This window comes from Dermacentor andersoni, chromosome 4, assembly GCF_023375885.2.
Source record: "Dermacentor andersoni chromosome 4, qqDerAnde1_hic_scaffold, whole genome shotgun sequence".
NCBI classification, from domain to species: domain Eukaryota; kingdom Metazoa; phylum Arthropoda; class Arachnida; order Ixodida; family Ixodidae; genus Dermacentor; species Dermacentor andersoni.
In genome coordinates, this window is record NC_092817.1 from 179,558,630 (window position 1) to 179,582,031 (window position 23,402).

At 48.2% G+C, this 23,402-nt stretch overlaps 1 long non-coding RNA gene across 1 annotated transcript in view; it reads right to left on the reverse strand.

Moving 5' to 3' along the window:
• Positions 1 to 23,402, reverse strand: part of LOC129384960 (uncharacterized) — a 57,030-nt gene that overhangs the window by 16,999 nt on the left and 16,629 nt on the right. The window contains exon 2 of the long non-coding RNA XR_011893704.1: positions 15,418 to 15,600. This is a non-coding gene — a long non-coding RNA (uncharacterized lncRNA). The remainder of the gene's footprint in view (positions 1 to 15,417; positions 15,601 to 23,402) is intronic.

Genomic DNA, 23,402 nt, shown 5'->3' on the forward strand with positions numbered 1-23,402 from the left:
TGTGGTAGCAGATGGGCAAAAGGGTCGTAGCACTAGCCCTGAGGCCAGTACAACTTCAGCTCTAGAAATGATGATTCACAATACGGTGTCCAGCGGAAATGTACGTCCTTTTGCAGCAAGTCAACCAGGCAGACAAACTGCAGATGTCACGTTGTAGGTCAAGAACACAGTAGCAAAACTGTATGACGAAACCAACTTTTATTGGGCGAACTTGTGCCCTCAGAACAGGTGACACGCGATGCGTAACGATAGCGGCGAACACGGTCGGCGATCGTCGAAAATCGGATCTGCCGGTCAATCGCGTCGGCTTTTACAGATGAGTGATTGAAGTTTCTAGAGTAATCCCTGGAGCCCGCGTGTCTTCCAGAATGTGCTAAACAATTCGCGTCGCGCATACAATCAGATTACACAACCTTCGGAGACAACACACAACGGATAGAACCGTCGCCAACATTCCAATAAGTTCCAATCATGCTGGCTCGTCTTGTGCTGAGTGACAACTTATTATTATTCCAACCACGTTATTAGTGGTTGGAAAGCAGTCCGCGAGAAGGGAATAAGTACACGTGTGAATATGTCTTCTCAGCAAAATTGGGAACAAAGCGCCGGAAGTACGAGCTAAGGCTCAGGAAACTTCGCAGCTCCGGAGAGATACCGCGGCTAATTGAAGTTGCTGACAGCGGCAACTTAATGCGAGTCTGATGTGATCCCATCCTTGATCAGAAGTTGTCTAAGAACCAGTGTTTCGCGTTCTCCAAAACGACATTTCTTTGAGTTCAATGCTACCACACCTTTAACCAGACAGGTTAGGGCAACGTCAAGGCAATAGTTCGTGAAATGTATGGCCAAAGATAACCACATCGTCCAGATAGCATGGACAAGTGTCCCATTTTAGGCCGCGAAGTACTTTTTTCATATATATGTTTGAAATGCTGCGCTGGCATTGCACAAGCTGAACGGCATGCCATTAAATTCAAGCAAGCCGTCTTGTGTAACGAAATGCGCCTTTTCTTTATCAGTTGGATCCATTGGAGTTTGCCGCTGACCAGATCGCAAATTCACTGTACAAAAATAAGACGCTGAATGTGGGCAGTCCACGACGTCATCAATGCGATGAAGAGGTTACACATTTTCTTGGTTATAAAGTTGAGAAGCTTCAAAATAGAATCAACCCCCGGAAGTTAAGTGGTAGTTTCGGTTTTAAGGTACGTGAGCGCTATAAGCGGTTGCCGGACATTCTAACTTTCTTTATTTCTCTTTTTCTAAATGTTAAATCTGGCGAAGCGCGGGAAGTGCTTGTCTTCGTGAGGCCTTCGAAATCACCAACTCACGCTTGCCACTCGCTCAGCGATATCAAAAGTCGGATCGCGGTTGGTCACGTGGGGCGCGATCGGAGATCTTTGTTCGATAGGTGTTCTGTTTGGTTGCCGCGACGTCGCAACGTGGCAGCATGCAGAATTTCTGAGAACGGGGCGGAGAGAGCAGCCAATCGGCAAACAGTGACTCCCAGGAAGTTTACTTCCCTCGTTTGTCGTCTGCTTGCAAACAGTGTACTGTAAAACGAAATGTTTCTCGTCTTTCAAATAAATGAAGTCTTTATCTAAAAAAATTATTTTTTTCTTCGCTAGCCCAAACACGCTTTCAAATAGTGCTACTTGTGACTACTGCAATATATAACAATTAGTTTCTCTGCGTTGTGCGTAGGTGGCGTGGCGTACAAGGAGAAGAAAAAAAAAGAGCAAAGAAACGATGGGAACAGTGGCGCACTTTTCAAGAGGCAGCAACAACACCCCAGTTGAACGCTGGCACCGATAATGGGGTCGATTTCACTCTGCAACCAACACACTATTTGTTTCGAGCAACGAAAGTGACACCGAAACTCGCTTTCTGCCGTTTCATCAAACGTGTTTCGCACCACCACCCGCTCTCTTTCCTCCTCGAGCAACGCCAGCGCAACAACCTAATTTCCCAAAGCACATGCAATTTCTTGAATTAAATTATGGATTGGATCCGAATGTGCCATTCTGCAGCCGCCGGTTGGATCCAATCCAATCCACCACACGTGCCATGCGAAGCCGGTCTAGTAACGAGCGTATGATCGCTCCAAACTTCACAACTCCCGTCGGGTTCGGCGGCTAGCAGACGACGTGCTCGGTTGCACGATGATTGACAGGAGCGTGTCGTCATTTTGACGTCACCAAAAACGTGGCTGCGCCCCGCGGCTGGTAGCGTTGGCGCGAGTAGTCCAATCGCGCGTGCCGGTAACCCTCTACATTTTGACCTCATCTGTGACATCATGGTGGCATTGTATTGTTTGTGAATTATTTCCAGTTAGCTATCCGGCAACCGCCAGTGGCGTTAGCGGCACTGCTGCCGCGTATCGGCATGCGACCGGGTGTCTCAATGGAGGTATAGGGAGTTTCCGCCCCCTGACAGAATCTCCAAGAACCGTATTTTTTCTTCACCAAGGTGACAGGCGCAGCCCAACGACTTGTATAAGTTGCATAAATTCTGCAATTTGCGTATCGCTAGTTTGCTGTGAGATTACTTTGCACACTGACGAGGAAATTCGCTAGGGCGTCAGTCAGACAGGGTGGGTGCATGCGGTGTTGATCGTTTGACGGATGAGCGCATTCGATGCGTGATTTTATGCGCCTTCTGAGCAAAATCGAAAACTTTGGCGTGTCTCGACAGCTGCGTAACGAAGTCTTGGCGCTTCTACGTGGAAATAGCCTTGTTGATTATGCTAAACAACTCAGATTCGGTCACCGCACATAATTCTTCACCCATACACAATACTGATGTTCAACTGCAAATTCTAGCTGAACTAAAGGCCATCAGAGAAGAAAACAAACGCCTTCATGAAGAAAACAACAAACTTCGCACGCAGATTGCAGAACTATATGCGACTCTTACTGCCACTCAGCATTCCACACCAATAACCGCACCCTCAATGCCCTCATCTTCGGAGCATTTTGAACCCATGATTCTCGCGGAACCAGCAAAACCGACAGAAATCGCACAAGTCGAGGAGAAAGTTGATGTACTGCAACGGCAGCTTCTAGCAATGCAACAAAGCATCCAGCAACTGGCAAGTGTTATTGAAGAAACGCGGCTCGCAAAAGATCAGCGACGCAAGAAAGTCAGAACACTAGTACAACAGGAAGTAGAGCAGGGACACCCTGCCGATCCACCCGTCAGCCAGGACGAATAGCAAAACCAACCACAGGAACGAAAATCCACTCATAATCTGGCAATGGAATTGCCGCAGCTACAAACGCAAGCAAGGATCACTGAGACAGTACATAAGTAACTCCAAAACGACACCAAGCGTAATCGCACTACAGGAAACAGGCACACACCCAACTCAAGCTGGCTACAACACACATACCACCACGCCTGAAAGCCGCGTGGCCACACTTACAGCTAAAACGCTCACAACCACACAACACACAATAGACGGCAGTGACGTCGATCATAACCTAATTGAGATCCTGCCACTCCAACGAGGCTGAAAGAGCCTTTTCATACTGAATATATACAGCCCACCCAAGCAGAAGCAGGCCAAGTTCGACTACTTGATCACTAAAGCGATTGGCATAGCCAAAAATAATAGTCTGCTGATTGTAGGCGACTTCAACGCTGCTCACCAGGCATGGGGCTACACGACAGCCACATCAAAAGGCACTGCACTCCAGTGCACGATACAGCAGCACCGTCTCACCATCCTCACAGACCCCGCATACCCCACACGTCTAGGCAACAGCGTCTCCCGAGATACATGCCCTGACCTCACCCTCACTAAAGGGATACAGCAAGCTGCCTGGCACAACACGGAGGAAACTCTGGGCAGTGACCACTGCATACTTGCCACCACATTGAACGTTACGCATGCACGCCACCCGATAAAAAAGACAAAACTCACAGATTGGACAGCTTTTCGCAAAGAGCGAGCGGATGAGTCCTCAACGGGTATTACGGATCTCGAGCAGTGGGTACGAGAGCTCCATCAAGACGTAGCCAGACATTCAAAACAGATCACACTCACCACAGACATACCGGCCGTAGACCCACACCTTCTTCACCTCTGGGAAGCACGTCGAGGCCTTGTTAGAAGATGGAAGCGCCAAAAACATAATCGTAAATTGAAATTACGTATAGCGAAACTCACGGCAACCGCGGAATTTTATGCTGGGGAGCTCACCCGTCACAACTGGCGACAACTATGCAACAAGTTGCAGGGTAATCTTAGCGCGGCCAAAACATGGTCGCTGCTACGCCATCTTCTTGACCCCACACAGAGCAAGGCAATTAGCCAGCAAACAATCCAACGTATCCTCCACAACCATCCGGGTTCTGATGACGAAATCCTGGAGGAGTTGCGGGCGCGGTACATAGGCGATTTCGAACCCGCACAAGGACAACCCCCAACCTACAGCGGGAGCGACAATCACGACCTCGACAAGCCGATCACTATCACTGAGGTGCAACAAGCACTCCATGCACTCACACGAAACACCACCCCAGGCAAGGACAAAATAAATAACAAGCTCCTGCGCAATCTGGACGATGGCACCATTCAATCCCTTACTGACCTCTTTAATCATCATTGGGAAGCGGGTACACTACCAGCAGACTGGAAGCACGCGGACATCACACTCATTCCGAAGCCAGGCAAACTCTCCAGCTTAGAAAATATGAAACCAATTTCACTGACTTCATGCCTAGGCAAGCTTCTGGAACATGTCATTCTGAACCGCCTTCAACCTTACCTAGAATCCAGCGACCTCTTTCCCGAAACAATGTTCGGATTCCGGCCCCACCTTTCTACCCACGACATCCTTCTTCAGCTGAAGGAACAAGTCCTTGAACACATCTCACCGCACAACACCGGAGCGATTTTAGCACTCGATCCCAAAGGCGCTTTCGACAATGTGGCTCACCATACCATCCTTACAAATCTAAGCCTCACGAACTGTGGTCGTAATACTTACAATTATATACGCGCCTTTCTAAGCAACCGCACGGCCACAATAGGCATTGGCTCACTCAGAACCCCGACGTTACCTACCCGCAACACAGGAACCCCACAAGGTGCTGTTCTATCACCCACCCTTTTCAATATTGCTATGATGAAATTACCTGACAAACTCAACGCAATACCAGGAATCAGGCATGCAATATACGCCGATGACATCACTATCTGGACCACCGCTGGTTCCGAAGGAGAGAAACAAGACGCCCTTCAACAAGCGACCGACGTCGTCCAGCAATATGCAAAAACAAGTGGTCTCCGGTGCTCCCCCGAGAAGTCAGAACTATTAGTCGTTCAACAGAAATCCCGAAGAAAACTCAATGAACTACCAAACATCACACTCACCCTCGACGACGAAGAAATACCCACAGTAAACCGCGTCCGCATTCTCGGACTCCACATACAACAGGACGGCGGAGGCGCATACACCATCCAACGTCTCAAGCAGACCACCTTCCAGATCATGCGAATGATCAGCCGTATCACCACCAAACAATACGGACTGAAAGAAGACGACATAATACAGCTCGTCCAGGCCCTGATAATCAGCCGCATTGCCTACGCTGCCCCGTACTTGCCCCTCACTCCCAAGGAGATAGATCAATTAGACGTACTTCTTCGGAAAGCCTACAAGCAAGCGCCCGGCCTACCCTCGGGAGCAGCGACACTCAAGCTTGAAGCCCTAGGAGTCCATAATATTATAAGAGAAATTATAGACGCCCACCTCACAAGCCAAGGTGAACGACTAGCCCTCACACCAACAGGAAGAACAGTCCTAGCGCGCCTAGGCTACCCCACACACAGCAAAGGCCACGAACAAGCAATACATCTGGCCCCCAACTTCTGAGAGCACATCAAAGTAGCCCCTATCCCCAGAAGCATGCACCCGGAACATCATGCCGATCGTCGCCAAGCTCGCGCAAAAGCTCTACAGACAAGATATGGCAGTCTCCCCACCACACTATACACAGATACCGCGCAGTACCCCCAAAAAGCAGCCATGACGGCCAGCGTTGTCGACTATAACCTACAAGAGGTGGTCTCGATGACGGTCCGCACTGCCAGCGCCCTCATAGCGGAGGAGACAGCCATCGCCTTGGCCATCACCTCTAGTCTGACCAACGAGTACATCACATTACCGACTCCCAGGCAGCTTGCCGTAGCTACGCGAGAGGTCGAATATCTTCAATCGCCCACCGACTCCTCAAACAGGCCTCTACGTTCCCGGACGTTGAAATAGTGTGGACTCCAGGACACGAGTCCCTCCGTGGAAATCAGCGTGCGCACGCTGTAGCCCGAGCTGATGCCTCCCGGGCGCCACAAGAGAGAGATACGGACGCATCCATGGAGCCCGTACCTTTACAATACAACGCCATACTACAACACCACAGATTGAACAGACGACAATACCCACCTCCACACAAGACCCTCTCACGTGAAGACGCCGTAACATGGAGACAACTACAAACCAATACATACCCACAATTAAGCAGACTACACGCAATCCACCCTACACTATATTCATACAAATGTCCCCTTTGTAATGATTACGCCTCCCTATATCACACCACATGGGCATGCCCCAACGTGAAGGCGGCCCCGCAAGTACCCAACCCCACACCCGAGCAGTGGGAGGCCGTGCTGACTAGTTCGGACCCTCGTAACCAGCAGCAACTGGTGCGGCGGGCCCGGGAGACAGCAAGAGCCGCAGGAGCCCTGGACTAAGGGCGCCTCCCGCACAAGCAGAAAGACACCTGCTTGCCCTTTTTTTTTAAATAAATGTTTCTCCTCCTCCTCCTCCAGATTCGGTTGCGCAAACAGCGGTAGATTCCAACGTTATCACGTTGGATTAGGTTCACATGCAAACGCTGTTGTATTTTGAAACTGCAAGACGCCTACATTCCGGTAGAGCAAAGGACTTGGATGAACAGTTTAGCACCCATAGCTAAGCTCTTCCGTCAATGTGAGAAATTGCACATTGCGAGACGGAGATATTTTTCTTCGGCGAAAGCAAAGGTAAGAACTAAATCATGGCGTCAAATGATCTCGCGTAAGTTTTAGAAGCATTAACTGACACGCTAGCTGCACTATAAGCCAGTAGAAGGGCATGTTAAACTACGACATCCTGTCTCGGGGACAAGTCGGCTGTTTAATAAAAGCGCACAAGCGACCCTCGCCTGTTCCTCAGTCGACAGTGGCACGGCACTCCTGCATAAAATCAATCCCAAGGATTCTATCGTGCGGTAAATGAGCAAAGACTGCTTATTAGACGTTAACGCCTTGCAAGTGAAACAGACGGACACCGTACACACTAACTGGGCGTTACGACTCGCGGCTCACAGCCCGAAAGGTAGCAAGTTTATTCCAACCAAACATAACATTGCAGCGAAGTCGTTCATTAAAAACTGAATTCGTCAGCTAAGCAGTTGCTCCGGTATCTATCGAAGCCATCACAAAAACATCGCCGACAAACACATGAACCTTGTCTTGAAGCACTGAAGCTGGTAGAAGCTTACTTTTGTGCAATGTGGTATTTCCTGCGACTTCACCTCCATTGCTCACTCCAGCTAATTTCCCAGTAGTTTGGATGTGATCCGTGGTCGCGACCGTGACCAAGGGTATCGTCGCTTGCGCGTAGCAGCTGGCGTTAAACTCCACGAAAAGGCGGGCGAATCGCTACGCAGGTTCTGCTGGTGCATCCTTTGCAAAGAAGTGCGTGTAGTGGGGTCATTGGCGGCGCGGTGGACATGTTATTGGTCGATGCAAAAGCGTCGCAGGTGATGGACGTCCAGTAGGTAAGAAACGAGCGATTTGTCCAGGAATGCCGCAGTGGAAGTGTACACTGACACTTTTTGTACACGTGGAGTCGTAAAATTTGCGGCGTTTTGAGGGTTGTCGACACACTCTTCCCACAGCTCGGCTAGGTGGTCGGTTGAAGTAGCCTCTCGTGGGGGAGCAACAGATGGGTCGACGTAAGGAACATCTGGGGAAATGGGGTGCCTGAGCCGTGGTAGCCGTTTAGGACGGTCATAATCATCGAATCTCGTGGCATTCATAGTGGTAGACACCGGTTAACATGGCCTGTATCTACATTGTACGGGGAGGGCAGCATGCCACCCAAGTGCCTTGCGCAAGATTGAATGGATGGTTCATGAAAGGTGGCAAGGCGGTGAATCTTGCCTCACGTCGATGGCAGCCACCCCCTGGCGGCGTTGGCTAGTCAACCGAACTTAGATGTGATGCGACGTGTTTTCACAGTTTCGGAAGTTCCCCAGTATTTAATAACGTCCGCTACGCACTCCGGATTCTCATTCCCGATGAGGAAGTGATAAACGTGCTCGGCGCTACCTTAAAGAATGTGGTCCACTTTGTCCTCTTCCGCCATGAGGACGTCCACAGACTTGCACAACTTCAGTTCCTTTTCAATGCATGTTCTGCATGTCTCGCCAGTAACCAGAACAATCTGCGACAACATCTGTCCCGCGCACTTCTTCTTCGTTGCTTGGTCTCCAAAACACTTCCGAATTTCTTCCACAAATCGTTCCCAACTGTCCAACGTGTCTTCGTGGGTCTCAAATCAAAACAACACGGTGACATCAACGGACGACCCAACGTAACGTAACTGGGTAGCAGTATTCCAGCCGTTTTTTATATTGGCTAACACGCTGATAGTGGCTGAGCCACTCGTCCACATGGTCGTCTGGCCTTTCACTGAATGTATGCGGCTCCCGGTAGTGGTGTGCAAGCGTCCATGCGGAAGGCTGCTGGACGTCTCCATCTAAGCACACCTGTTGGGGTAGCGGTGCAAGGCCGTTGAGTCGGTAGCCATGGCTAACCTCGTACTGCTGTGTTTCAGTCGTTTGTCGGCGGCGATCTTCCGGAATCGCTTCGTAATGGCTTACCCAGCACCTCGATTATATCTGCGGCGATGGCTCATGTTTGTTTATATGATTAAAGACGCCAGCTCAAGTTAGGCCATCTAAGGAAACGCTCGCAGTGGAGTACAACTTTATCCTCTCCTTCTACCTTCCAGTAGGACGTTTCAGTGTGTTAGATAATTGCTGCTCTAGGAAACAAAACGTTGAACATCAAGGAAACACATGAAGGAAAAAATTTCCTTGTTGTTCATTGTATGTCTTGGAAGAAAAGTGCTGTGGATCCGACTGTAAAATAATAATGAAAGGTAAAGCTTCCAATGATTTTCGCAGCGTAAATTCAGACGTGAATTCATGCACTCTTTCACGTATTATTTTCCCGGTAAATGTTTGTGGGAATGTGGTGACAGAAATGAGAACCGGAACTGCCAAGTAATAAATGAACAGCTTCAAGAGCGGGACACTACAATACTCAAGAATTGGAGATTGAAACCACTGTTTCTGATTCCTAATCAGACTAACGTGCACAGGACGTGTGAAACACCTGACTAGTGTAAGTATGCGCACTGCCATGGAGTGGGGAAACATGCCAGGAGACGAGCAACTGAAGTCGCCCCTTCAAAGGGTGACGGGCCGCCAAACAAGGACGAAATTGCCGGTTCTTCCCCAGCACCTCGAACCGCAGACTGTGATACCACAAGCCGTTCGCAATCGCCTCCAGGAAATACGAGAAAAGCAGTGGATCTTCTACAAGCGGTCGGCCAAGCGTCTACCCCATCTTCGCAGCGGGTCTCCAGTATCAAATTCGCAAATGAGGAAGAAAAGCAAGACCTCGATAAGCTCATCTGAAAATTCGAGGTCCACTACAAACCAGCAACGAATCTAACGTTCAACGAGTTTCGTTTCGGCTCCCGAGAAGAAAGTGAGGGCGAATCTTTTAACGAGTGGCTGATCGATATCCTAACTCTTGCTCGCTTGTGTTAAAGGTCGGGAGGCAGGGAACAAAGTGTGTTTATTATCAGACAAGGGGCTGCTTATATAAGGACAGATACAAATATGAGCATGCGCGATTCGTGCCGTAAGGGCACGTGTTAACGTGACAGTGCGCATACTTACAACTAGCATCATGAAAACAAAAGCACTATCAAAAGAAGAGCACCACCAAAAGCGTCATCATCGAGACCAGCATCGAAAATCCTCAGATGAGAAAAAGTAATGTCTTCGACATCAATGAAAAAAAAAAATGTATACCTCAAGAACAACGGCCATCTAGCATCGCTGCATTTGGCCAGAGCACAAGCGTGGGGCGTAGCCTTGAGCGAAATGAGAAATCATTTTAATTGCGGCGAATAAACTCGGAAGAGGCGCTGGAAACACAATGATCGTTGCGACTGTAACGAATATTTTCCCATATCGATTATTTCTACAGCGCTATTGCAATGCACTTTCACCTGTGTCAGAACTAAATAAAGGAAACTAGCAGAATATGTTGATACAGGTAGAATTTTTGATGCTGGATAGTGCCAGAGTTTCATACGGCCGTTCGACAACTTTCATTATGTAGCTGTGTCTTTTTTCTCCTGTATAGTCTATTTAAATGACGAATGTCAGCAGCCATGGCATATGTTTGACTAACTGAGATACTTGTACTTCTGCCCGCTAACACTTACTCAACAACACCAGCGCCCCCGAATGTCGAAGAACCTTCATCCTCCTATCGAACAGACCAATGTTTCTACGAATTTCCTGAAATTAGAGATGAAGAGCGCACAAAATTCTTTTACGCTATAACGTACCTTATCCTGTATAGATTGAGCCGTTTCAAAAGAAGCAACTCCGCTATGGAATAGATCGTTGAAATTGGCGAAAATGCAACAGCCGTCGGGAAAGTACTTGAAGTTTACCCCTTTCATGTCGCTTTGGTACACATTCTTATAGCACACCTGCGAAGGCAGAAGCAACAAATGTAATTCTTATTCTCTAAAACCGACATATAGCATATCATGCGTAGCGCCCATTTGGACCACTTATTTCAGGGCTTTCGCCTTTGTAACGTGCGTGGACAACTTTTTAAGCGAATTACGCAGCACTTTAAAGCTGTGCTGATTGCTCAGAATGACCACGTGATTTACAGTTTTCGCAAAGCCACGAGTGTGTATCTTTGTGCCTAGCGGGTTTACTTTGGCAGTATTGAAACGAAAGAAGATTCACGATTTCGGCAGATCACGATGTCCAGGGCCCTATAGCCTAAAATTATTCCAATATGTTTTTACTCCAATCTCCTAACGTCAAATTTGCGTAACTGCCGACGCAAGCATCGGGCGTTGTCCCAAAGGGTGGTCTAGAAAGACCAATCAAACGCTCTCCTCGTTCATAGAAGGTCACTTTTGCTTGCTTGAAAAACGAATAACATGGCCTACACTGAGCGGCTTGTCTTATCTAAGTGACTGGCAAGAGACGAGAAGCACGCTCGAGTGGAGAGGGATTCAATGGGGCCGAGCCACTGCACTGAAACTCGATAACCCGATCAAGATGGTGGTGCCGGCGTCTGCGGTTTGTCCGTTTTTCCTTACTCTTAGCTTGCGGTGGCTTACCGAAAATCGCGGTGGCATGCAACGGAAGCTTAAGAATGACGCTGAAACGGATCCTCAGCAAAGAAAGAGTTGGCAGAACGAGGTGGTAAACGTGCGGAAAGTGCTGGATAATGTTACACAGCCACGCAAAAAGTTTTGTTCTACGCAATTCAGCCCACATTCTCCAGCAGGTGCGAGTCGCCAGTGCCTGAGCGATCGGTGGCATCCATCTTTGATTCCGTTCTAGAATGGGGCAGCCTGCGGCTGTTCCGAAGAAAAGTCAGTTTTCTTCGGTATATTAATGCATCTTTATCGCGTACACGTCACTTTGACGCGGTGAGTTTTTGAGATTTTGTGACGTCGCGTGACAGGCAGGTGAAGTGGGTGCAGGCCGAAAACTTTTGACCAAAGACCGAGGGCTAATGGCGAAAAGGGGTCGAATCGGAAAGAACTAGTTTCCCTTTGTTCGATAAAATCATACATAATCAGCGTAAACACATCGTATCACATGGGGACCTATTACGGTTTTCATGACGTCGCTTGACAGACAGGTTAAGTGGGGTGGTCCAAAAAAGTTTTTGACCAATCGGGGATGGCTGATTGCAGAATTGAATAGAAATGTTTCGAATAGTTTTGCGTTATAGCGCCTCAAGTTCCTGTTAAATATTAGATGATATGAAGTGTTGTTCTACACTGCCACAGGGTGATATGTTCTAGTGAATTTTCTGCAACGAAACGTACCATGAAAACAAAAGAGTCATATGCGAGATGTTCGAGCTCTATGCACCGAGTTACAAAAAAGGCACGCCTTCTTTGCGAATCGTTCCGAGAGCCTGTAGTCAACATCAGCTGTAATATGCGTCGACTACTACAGGTGGATAGCGTGTTCATTTGCACTGGTTCATACATCTTGCAAACCGCTTTAAGCGGCGCGACTGAGGACATAGCAAAGGAACCACATATCATCCATGCAGAAAACATCGTCCTGCCTTCTGGTTCTCTTTCTGGGTCTTATGTGGCGCTATTTAAATGTCTCTTTTACTACTCCTGTTGCGTTTAAAAGAGGTGTGCTCCATAAATAGCCAAGATCCTAATTATTCTATTTAGGGCAGATGTCATTGTCAGGTGCTAGAACACAATCTAAAAGAATCTAAAAGATGTCTATTGCTTGCGACGCTCTATCTTATCTGCGACACTTTGTTTCCGTGTGTGTGATTAAACAAGCGCCCATGAAACATGTTTTCAAAAATACGACCCCGCTAGCCGCTAGCGTGCCATGGCAGCCCTGCAGCTCTCGAACAGACTGCGAATAAACAAATCACGCTAGCATAATGAAACGCTTCAGTCATATATACGGTCTCGTACCCGTCTTCGACGTAGCTACTGCAATCATTCCCGTGTAGCGCTTTTGTTTAAAATTTTACTTAGGCGGGAAACGTGACTTAATGGAAAGGCAATAAATACTGAACATGGCCGTAAAACAATGCAATGATGACAAAACATATAGAGCAAAGTGTGAGATATTCAAATCAAAATCATCCATTCTAAACATCGAACAGACCTCGTCTACGATGACTATCCAAGTACCGGAACAGCTGAAACACATTATTTAACAGGCTGGTACTGCAACCAGGCTCCTTTATGGCGCTTCGCTCTGGACACTGCGTTTTCTGGCGGCGCTGCTGTGAGCTCCGCCCACTCTTGGCGTCAAGGGGGTTCAATGAAGAGCAGCGCATGCGCAGAGGCCCATAGACATGTGAACAGCCCACATTTAAAGCTGCATTACCGTCGCGATCAGTCCACATTTTCTGTGGTATAAGTAAATTGCTAGGCCGCTAGCTAGCAGAAAAGGAAAGTGGTGGGACGATGCCAAGAATGCCAATCGCACTATTGCAGAGAGCGAAGTGCCGCGCCATGAGCACATCAAAAGAAGCACTGCAATCAAGCTAGTTGTTACGAGTCCACAACTTCGGAGAGCGCAAAGGAGACGAACGCTGGAACAAGAGCCTGTCTTGTATACTTCGTTCCATCCTTCATCCCTTATGCACTGTCCCAAAGTACGCATCAAAATGAACATGACAGTTACGCGAAATTGGTTCAAAATGTCCAGCAACACAGATAGTTCTTCAGCTGTGATTAGTGTTGCTATCGCCTCAGAATTATCCAAGTTGGTGCGTGAATGCCTCTGAGTCAGTAATAGAGGCTACATATTTTGGAGGGGAATTGTGCTCTTTATTGTCGAGATTACGCTAAAACAACTACAGATTAGATTTCTGCAAGCAAACGAACGCTAGAGAGTTCAGCTATGCATATACTACAAAAATATAACGCGGGCTGTTTGAACTAATTCACTCGTATGAGTTGCTGTAGAACTTGTGAAAAACTTCTTAGGCTGGAAGTTTTCGTTCTAATTTGCAGTGATAGCATATTGCTGCAATTCGTATTAAGTGAAATCCTTTAACACGATGAGAACTGTTTTGTTACGAACAGACCTGTTAATTTTACCAGGATTCAGTTCTTTCATATTAATAAATAGATATATAAATAAATATGATTGGTAAAAGCTCTATATAAAAGATGCATATTCGCATTTTCATTGCATGATGATGGCACACGTAAAGAGTGTGGTGCCTTCGTTATCAACACAGAGTGTATGAGGAATGTAAGCACATGGTTACACCTGCTTTTGAGTGTAGTCTCAATGTGTATGCGCTACGACAGTGCAGCAGTCAAGTGACCGCTACAAATTAGGTTGAACTCAGGTGCGATATTGACAGCATGTGGTACCAGTTTTGATACTGGTACTGGTACCGCATATATATATATATATATATATATATATATATATATATATATATATATATATATATATATATATATATATATATATATATATATATAGATAGATAGATAGATAGATACCAACGTGACCAGCATGCCAAACCAGAGGCATACGCTTTTTTGTAGTTTCACGTTTGTAATGCAGCCTCATTAAAGCGAAATCGACTACCGATCTGCAGCCTGAGCCTGTTCAGCCTACACACTTGGGAGCGCATCAACAAACTTGAACAAATGTTTTCCAACGTTCGTTTCAGCGCTGCAGTTCTCCGGTAAACACAACGTCACTTGTCTCATCGGCGTGTTGGCGACACTGCTCTCGTATTGGTGCCCGAAATTACGGATGAGAAAAATGCTGCCTATAGCGGCGTCAGAATGACCGGCAAAAAATTCACGTTCTTCCTTCAAAGTTTAGAGGTCGGCTCATCGGATAAGCGAAAACGCCAAAGGAACGTGCCCCGCAATCTACCTTTTTCGCGAGAACTCGAAGTACGGGCTTGAGTTTCGCCAGCTGTCTCAAAAAAGGGGGAAAGCACGCTCTCGTAAAGCAGCACAAACAAGAAAAAAACAGCACAGCCGGGCGAATGGCAAACGAGAACAATATTAACGAGCAGCGGCAGCGCGCCTGAGTACCAAACACTGTGTCTAGCCAAGCTGCGCTAGGCATAGTTTAGGGAACTTTAGCCGAGGGGGGTGTACAGCACACAGGTTGTTTTGAACACCTTCCTCTCCCTTACCGAGGGAAGTAGGAGGACGGAGGGGTAATTAAAATGTCCTTCTTGGAATACGCCCGTTTCCAGCTTGGCATCCTTAGCCCATCACTAGCTCAGCACATCGGCGGCGCCCGTGCATTAACAGGTGCCATTGGTGGCGAAGGGAAGGGGGAAAATGTCAGTATAGCGGGCTGCGAGTTACCGACGCAGTCTTTGGCATTTATTTACAGTTGCAAAATATAAAGAACTAGAAGATTGATGTCAGACAGAAAGTATGGCACGATATTACAGAGGACACACGCATTGTAGACTGGAATAAATGATATTTTTTTTCATTTGCAGTTCAGAATTACACCCTAGCTATGCACTTTTTGTTTACTTACATCTTTAAAGTCTTGAATTATGTGATTACTGCTGCCTCCCACGCGTTCCAGGCCCGGCGTAGTTGTATTCTGGCGAATTTCAGAGAGTTGAACCTTTGGAAAAATGTCGATTCGAAAGCTTATTGCGAGGGCAAACATATTCATGGGCGGTGTCACCATGCTGATAAGCCGCACTGCATCCTCCTGGGAAGATAAAAAGAAATCACCCCGCTTTCAAAATTCAAAACTGAAACGTGGGCAAGCACAAATTAAACTCCGATAAAACATCACACCTGGGCATCTGTGAATTCAGAAATGTAGAAAGCGATCTAACATCTGAAAATGGATCTGGCCGAATCAAGCCTCTCAGTCCGAAAGTATGGTTTTTAAAAATGATGGAAGCGCTCCCGTGCTATTTGTGTACACATTGAACGCAAATACGTACACTCTATGCAGGGTGTCGCAGCTAACATTACCCTGAGTTGAAAAAATATCCGAAAGCCATGTAGCTGTACAGAACCAAGGTAATGTTATTTGCCGTCAGTTGGAGATGCTCAAATTATTTTCTTTTCATTCCGGCTGATTAGATCATCATCCTTAATGAATTAGTCAACTTCTAAAATATTATAATTAGAAGAAAAGTGTGGATGAGAAAATTGTAGAGCGACATGAGAAACTCCCTATGCAGCTTTCAGTTGCTCAGTACGTTCTACATAAAGATGTTTTTCCGAGCGTGAAAGAAGCTGGCAAATGCAGGCGAAATTGGCGCGCGAATGGCCGCTCGAGGCATTTGCGTGTGTAGGCGGGCTTGACTAGAAGTTCGGCCCTTTCTCTTTTAGCGACGCTTGTGAAAGTCTTGAGGGACTCGCTGCCTAACAGGTACCACGTCTTTAACGAGGAATCTCCATTTTTGAAGCAAGTCCTGGCGAAAAATAGAAGGGATGAAGCTTGTCCTCAGGGATCCACTTGCTGTAGATTGACACTGTCTCGAACGTATCGAGCCAGGTCTCCTGGTCTTCCGTTGAAGCTCCACGGAAGATAGGTGGCTACCTTGGTCGCTAAACAACAAACGTTGATGGCGACGCTCGTGTTGTCATTATGGCTGTTGACATGGTGCCGATCTTTCTGCTCTGCTCGGGTAAAGATCCGTGCCCCGGGGGCAAATTTTGTAGTCTGCAGCTTGCTCGGTGGTCTGGGGTGGCGTTGGTGTTGTCTTTACGGTTCGGACTGGGGTGCCGGCTTTGCGGGGGTGTCCGGTACGTGAACGCACAAACGGCTCCACCACATGTCACGTTGCAGTCACGGTGAGGAACACAGCAGCACAACTGTAAATCCGGAAACAAAAAAAAAAAAAATTACATTATTAGGTTCTGCGTGCCAGAACCACAATCTCATTATGTGGCACGCTGTACCGGGGCACTCCGGATGACATGGGGTTCTTTAACGTGTCGACAGATCTAAGTAGACGAGTGTTTTCGCACTTCGCCCCCATCGAAATGCAGCCGCCATGGCCGGGATTCAATCTCGCGACCTCGTGCTTTGCAGCCCAACACCATAGCCACTAAGCCACCGCGGCGGGTTAAACCACGAAACGAACGCTTTCTTGGGCGAACCTGTGCCTACAAAAGCAAGTGACCCTCAGAGCACCACGACAGCGCCGAGAGCAGTCGGCGATCGTCGAAGTCAAGCGCGCCGTCCAACGTCCCAGCGTAATCACTGGTGCCCGCGTCGCTTCCATACAGTACTGCACAAATAGCGCCGCGCATACATTCAGATTACAAAAGGTTCGGGGACAACAGCCCATCGATAGAACAATACGTAACATTCGAGATACTTCTGATGCATGCAGATGCGTGCAGTGGCGACCTACAATGTTTAACATTTGTTAGCCGTTGAAAAGCGGTAACCGAAGAAAGATAAACATGTGCGTCATATAATGCAAACACGTTAGAGAGTGCTGTAACAATGCACTTACACGTGCCCATAAATTTCTGGTAGCATTTCGTGGTGAGGCACGCAATAAACATAAACGTACTCAACAGAACGGTTTCCGTTATATGCCTTATCTCTAATGTTTAAGAGAAATACACGATATTACATTTCGTACCGGAACTTAGACAACACATTACAGACTATTCGCAATAGCTGTTCCCGAAAGGTTACGCTATCTTCAATCACAAGCTGTACATCTCCAATTTCAAGGCCCTGATTTTTCTGCCTTTTTTTTTTTTCATTTGCGCTGTCATCTTACGCCAAAGCACGCCTATACGGGCAAACAGCGCAGAAGCTTCGCGTGCGAGCAGCTGCGCCGTGTCACACAGCCTAGCGAGTGGTGGACAGAGTTTTCAGTACCACGTACCATAATTTCGTGTCAGCAAGTTCTCTGATCGTCCCGAGACGCACTTTTCATGGTTCCTCCCATGACAGGGAACCAACGTGGTAGTACGTAGCAGCGCATGCACTCAACGCACCGCGCATGCCCATGGACAGAACTTGGCTATCGGGCTATGCAAAGTCGACGTATGCGCACGTATGTTATCCTTGAATATGTTCTGCGATCTTCGCAGCCTCGGATAGTGTCAGCATATTTTAGTTCCACAGTATAACTGTTTGAGCGACTCCTGGCCAGCGCTCCATGGTTCCCCATAGTACGATACTTCCTAGCCTGCACCATCGAATCAGCGAGTTTAGTGCTAGACATTTCGAAAATGTGTAGTAGTAGCAATGAACAACTACACCGAAAATATTCGAAGCCTACATAACAACAAGAATTAACCAAAAACAGTGTGCAAAATTCGCTAATTCTCAAGGAAATTGCAAACCTAACTACAGCAATGTCGGAACACACCCTTGCCACACGGCCGCAAAAACGACTGCCTCGCGCGTCGTTTTTATGATCCCGATGAAGCTTTCAAGCGTATTTACTCGTTTGACTCTCGCAAAATTATATCATTTGCTAAGTTAGCGGCATCGTGCCCATTGATGTCTTCACTTCGTCCTTTGCCTCAGCGCTCTCCTTACCGGCAAAGGAATTAATGGTGCTCTGTCACCTTGTAAACAAGCCCGACGTTATACCGGACCCACGAATGGTAGCCGCAGCGAGAATTTTGAAGTTTGTGGCGGCAGCAATTGCGCAGACATTAGAGGCGAACTGGCGCCGTAAGCACTGGAGACTTGCCTCCAGGCGCGCGCGGCGACCCGAGCCAGGTAGAGCGCCCGTACCTGCCAAGAACAGGGCCGGTACTCACAAAAAAACTTGTTGGGGGTCGCTTAAGCTTTGTCCTTAATAAAGCCCGTAGATCTAAAAGTGACATCTCTTCTCTCCTCCTCCTATGCCGGCGCTCCGTCCTTCTCTGGGCTCATCCCGGGCGCCGATGGTGGCGGCAGCCTGGAGGGTTTGGTTGTTGCGTTCACGACAGGAGAGCTTCATAAATGAGTTACTCCAATAACTGCCGGTATTCACGTTTCACTACTTTATCGAAGCCCCTTTCACTGCCATCATTTCGATTGCGTTGTCAACGGTGGCATTGGTGTGCTCAAGCGAGCTAACGGAGTGTTCTTTCTCGAACGGCGCCTTTTGATCAGCTTCATTTCAACTTCCACGCCGCCAAGAGAAATTGGAACATGCGCTTTGTATGTGGACATTTACAGTTTACTTTTTTAAACACAGGCACGGGGTCTAGGCTCTATAAGAAACGATGGTGGTGTACCACTTTCATAAACTGTCAGAGGCGCGTTTTGTCATACTACAATAAGGCTTGGTAATGCATCGGACCTTCATTTCTTGATGCCGTAATTCCGAAGGAAGTGACTTTCAAATTTACTTTCGGTGAAGTGATCCTAAGATGAATCAACTAAGATTTGGTATGGTACAACTTTTTGAGAAACGATACTAGGCGCAGAAGAAAAATATACACCCTGACAGTTCACAAATAATCTCAAAAAGAACTGTGGGTATGTCAGCCCGCCATGTGCGTGGCCACAACAATTAGATCAATGTGGAACGTTGAAAATGGTCTGGGTCATAGCGTGCCCCGTCGTTAAGAGGCTCCTTTTACCAGATCTATCCGCGTTAAAAATGGTTCAACCAGCTTAGATTTGCACGACATCTTTGAACCCATTATATTTTCGGCTGTGTTTAGCAGATGTCTGGAGACTGACTTATTATGCGCGCAGATATAGCGAAGTGACGATACAGCTGCTGTTACTGTGCCTAGGCACAGTAACCTCCGATTTTGGAAACAACCCCGCAAATAAGATTACGCGAAGCGATGCGCGCTACATAAAAGCTAGACCTGCACCGCGAGCAGCAGGAACACCGTGGGCCCAAACGACGACAACTGTCGTTTTAGTCTAGAGTTCGTCAGCAGACTCCAACTAAAAAAAAAAAAAAGTCTAGCAATACGCGTCACTTCAGAGGTAGACCTGAACTGCTAGCAGCGTGAACAGCGCGGCCGAATTAGCATATGAAGCGCAACTTTCGTGTCTGAGCCCAGAAACGGTTTCACCTACAGCGGAACGAGTGCGCCAAGCAATGTGCGCGACATCATAATAAGGCCTGCCGAACCAGAAGCGTGAACGGCGAGGCTCCGACAACACGAAGCACGGCTTCTGTAGCAGCGAGTGAACGTTTCCAACTTCAACCATGCTGAACGTTATGTAGTGCAAAGAAAGGCGGCAGACGCCCGGGCTTCTCACCAAATCTTCCGAAAAAATACGAGTGACTTCTGATGAAAGGCACTTACCACACACAGGCGCGGGTCCCACGTATTTTCAAAGCTTTCCTGGCCGATCCTGTGCAGCCAAATCTTTCGGCGAGCCTCGTTGCTTCTTGCGGATGGAACGACGAACAGTCTTTTCCCCTAGCCTCCTCGGTTGTTGCACCCAAATGCAAAACACAGGCTATAGGCATCGCCGCAATACGTAAAGGGCGCCAGCGCTAGCGAAACGCTCTCCGCCAAAACTCCGCTGCCAGAAACGAACCAAAGCGCGAGTTTGATACCCGGGGATGGAGCCGGCGTCTTCTACTTACCAAAAAACCACGCGCTATTACGTGACGACGACACTTCGACTAATAGGAGGGTCCACTCTCCGGAGGCGCGGAAGGCGAGAGAGAAAGCGGCAAAGTTCAAAGGAAGGGAGCGCAGTCCTTAAGACAGGAACGCGACAGCATTCCAAGATACTCCACTGCTTCTCATGCTTCCCTGAAATTGCAGCTTCGTAACCATTATTTTTTTCTGGAAACGCTGGCGGCGAACCCAACATCGGCCGGAGCCGCTGATGCGGACGCGCAGAGGCGAGCGACGTCTGCATGGTGCTGCTAAGAACTGAGTGGGGTGCTCCGCTTCTACAAAGTCAGACCTCAAACGGCAGCTGGGAAATTAATTTGTGTTTGAGTTTCCGCGTAACAGAATGGCGTTTTCTCATATATTCAAATTACAATCCGACGATGTCATGTCTGTAGGTTGTGTATGCCCTACTTTTCAAAATTTCTGACGCATTTTTTTTCTTTGGAACATTGAATTCCTTCACTAACGCCTATGCGCCTCGCGGAGGGCCTGCGTGGCTCGGGAAGGTTTTTCACTGATGGACAACGCCGCCGACAACGGCACCAGATTTTCGACGACATGGGGTCCTTAAGGCTAACGCGTTAAAATGTTCTTAGGCAAAAACTGGTCATAAAAGCACGTGCTAGTCAATCTTGCTGCTGGACATATCATCAATGAAGGCGGCTGGCCAATCGGAACAGCACTTACAAAAAAAAAAACAAATAAAACTCGCAGTTTCGTCCGCCAGACGAAGCATCGATTGGGACCGCAAATTAGTGCACGGCTGTATACGAAGGAAGGATAGTAATTTTATCCGCTGCATAAACTTGAAAACATTCGCTTACTAACTGAATTCATAAGCATATTGTGTGAGCGTGCACGAGCAAACCTGAACACATCACAGTCGACGAGCGCGGACAGTCGCTGTCAAAACGCTGATGTGAGCAACGCGGAACCAGCAGCCAGTGAAGTGACCTTGGTGCGGTCTACCGCTTCAACGCAAGAGCGGTGAGCACACAGCGCGCACAAAGGTATGAGCCGTCTGCAGATCATTTGCAAGATGCGGCGCGCGTGACCGCGCGCGGCGGTCACGCGCGCGGTCACGAGTACACACTGTTTGACGCAGTCTAAGCCGCCCCCGACCCTCCCGCGCAGCCTGCACGCTTGTCTCCATATGTGGCGCCCATGATTGAGCTGCGATCATCACTTGCCCTTGCTCTAGGTCAGGAAATGCGCAGTTTCTGCCAGAACACAACCTCGACACTCCCTGCCTCCATCCATACCCCCACCGCCTTTCGCGCGACGGAAAACGGCGCGTTTGCTCTCCGCTTTCTTCTTTCGCGCATGCTATATTGAGCCGCGATCGCCGGCATCCGTTGCGTGCTTTCACTCGCACATACACCATACGACGCGCGGTGACGGCGTTCTCGCCCTTAGACTTTATACAGAAAATCACGGCGATGGCGATGCCGACGGCAAAAGTCCGCTTGGAGTGTCCGTATAATTGCTATCGAAATAAAACCTTTCTGAATCGGACCTCTGACCTCTACGCTCGCACCGCGTATCTACGCGCACAAGCCGTCCCTCCTCATCTGCATATGCGCAGGCGCGCTGCCGCGAGCTGGCCCACGCAGCCAAGCGTACATGTGGCTTGGCCATTAGGACGTATTGGAGACGCGAAAAATGTGCAAGGCGTTTGCTTGGAAGTACAACCAAGCCCAATGGACGTACCCTCACGCTCGCCTCATCGGCTGTGCTGCGGAGCCAAGGCCATGTCCTGCCTGCTACTACAGGCTTGAGTATTGTGGGCGCAAACACCCGTGTTAATGCTGGGCGGCTGCGTCGTACTGTGGTGCGCACGAAGGTTTCAGCAGAATGGACACAACACATCAAACCAATAAAGTTTAAGAGGACTGACGTTTGCGAAGTTGGACAAGCTTCACCATATGTTGAGAACAAAACACACAGACGGAACCGATGACGGCTGTCCTGTCGTCTTCGCTTCCGTCCATGCGTTCTTGCGCTGCACATACGATGAAGTTCAAACCTGCTAACGCTGACATCTCTCTAATTGTACACCATTGACGTGAACTCGCCTAAAAAGCTGATGGCGGTGCTGCTCATCACGCCAGTGTTGGGGCAAACCCGAAACCCGCAGGTGCGCTGTTTCTGAGGCGCATCAGATGTTGCATCACGTGCTGTTTCCCTGCGTGTTCATAGAACGCCGTCTAATGAATTCCAGCTGAACGCCAAATCGTTATCTCTCCTCTAGAGGACTGCCCAATTTTTTTTTTCATGAGGTAGCAGTGGTGCCATGCGTGAATTGACAGTCTTCGAAATCCCCTCCCGGAACACGCCATAGTGTTTCCTTTTGTGTAATTTTGCCGTCCACATGTTTCTGTTGTAGTCATTCTTGCCGCCGAAAATTTTTCTCGCGCAGACTTGCCGTCATCATTTCGCAACGGTCACCAACAACCATTCGGTCTTGTAGCATGCTGCCGGGTCTATCCAGCTGTCGACTTTGATGGGAAAGAGGTTCCGGAAATCTGACTTTCGAGTGTGTTACAAAATTGGCCACCGCCAAGCTCACCATGATTGTCTTTAGCGGCTTTCGCACCGGACCACCGAATGTGAGGCCCACAACTTCGACGAATTTTTTGTTATTCCTAACACCGTTTCTCACCGTTGCTACTTTTCATGCACATTAACTCAACGACCACAATTAGATGCCTTGCTTTCATAGCCATTTCCGAAGCACACGATCAACGCAGCTTCCTTGCACCAGATCGCCTCCTCCAAAAGCAAGATTACTCCAACCAATCTACATTTTTGTCTGTTCGGTGAGTGCTCCGACGCGATGTGCTCCCCAAACACGATTGTTCGATGCGCGCAGATATTTGTTAGCCAAAGCCGTCACAGTTCTTCTGGCTCGAAATCATCGTAGACGGCTGCACTCCT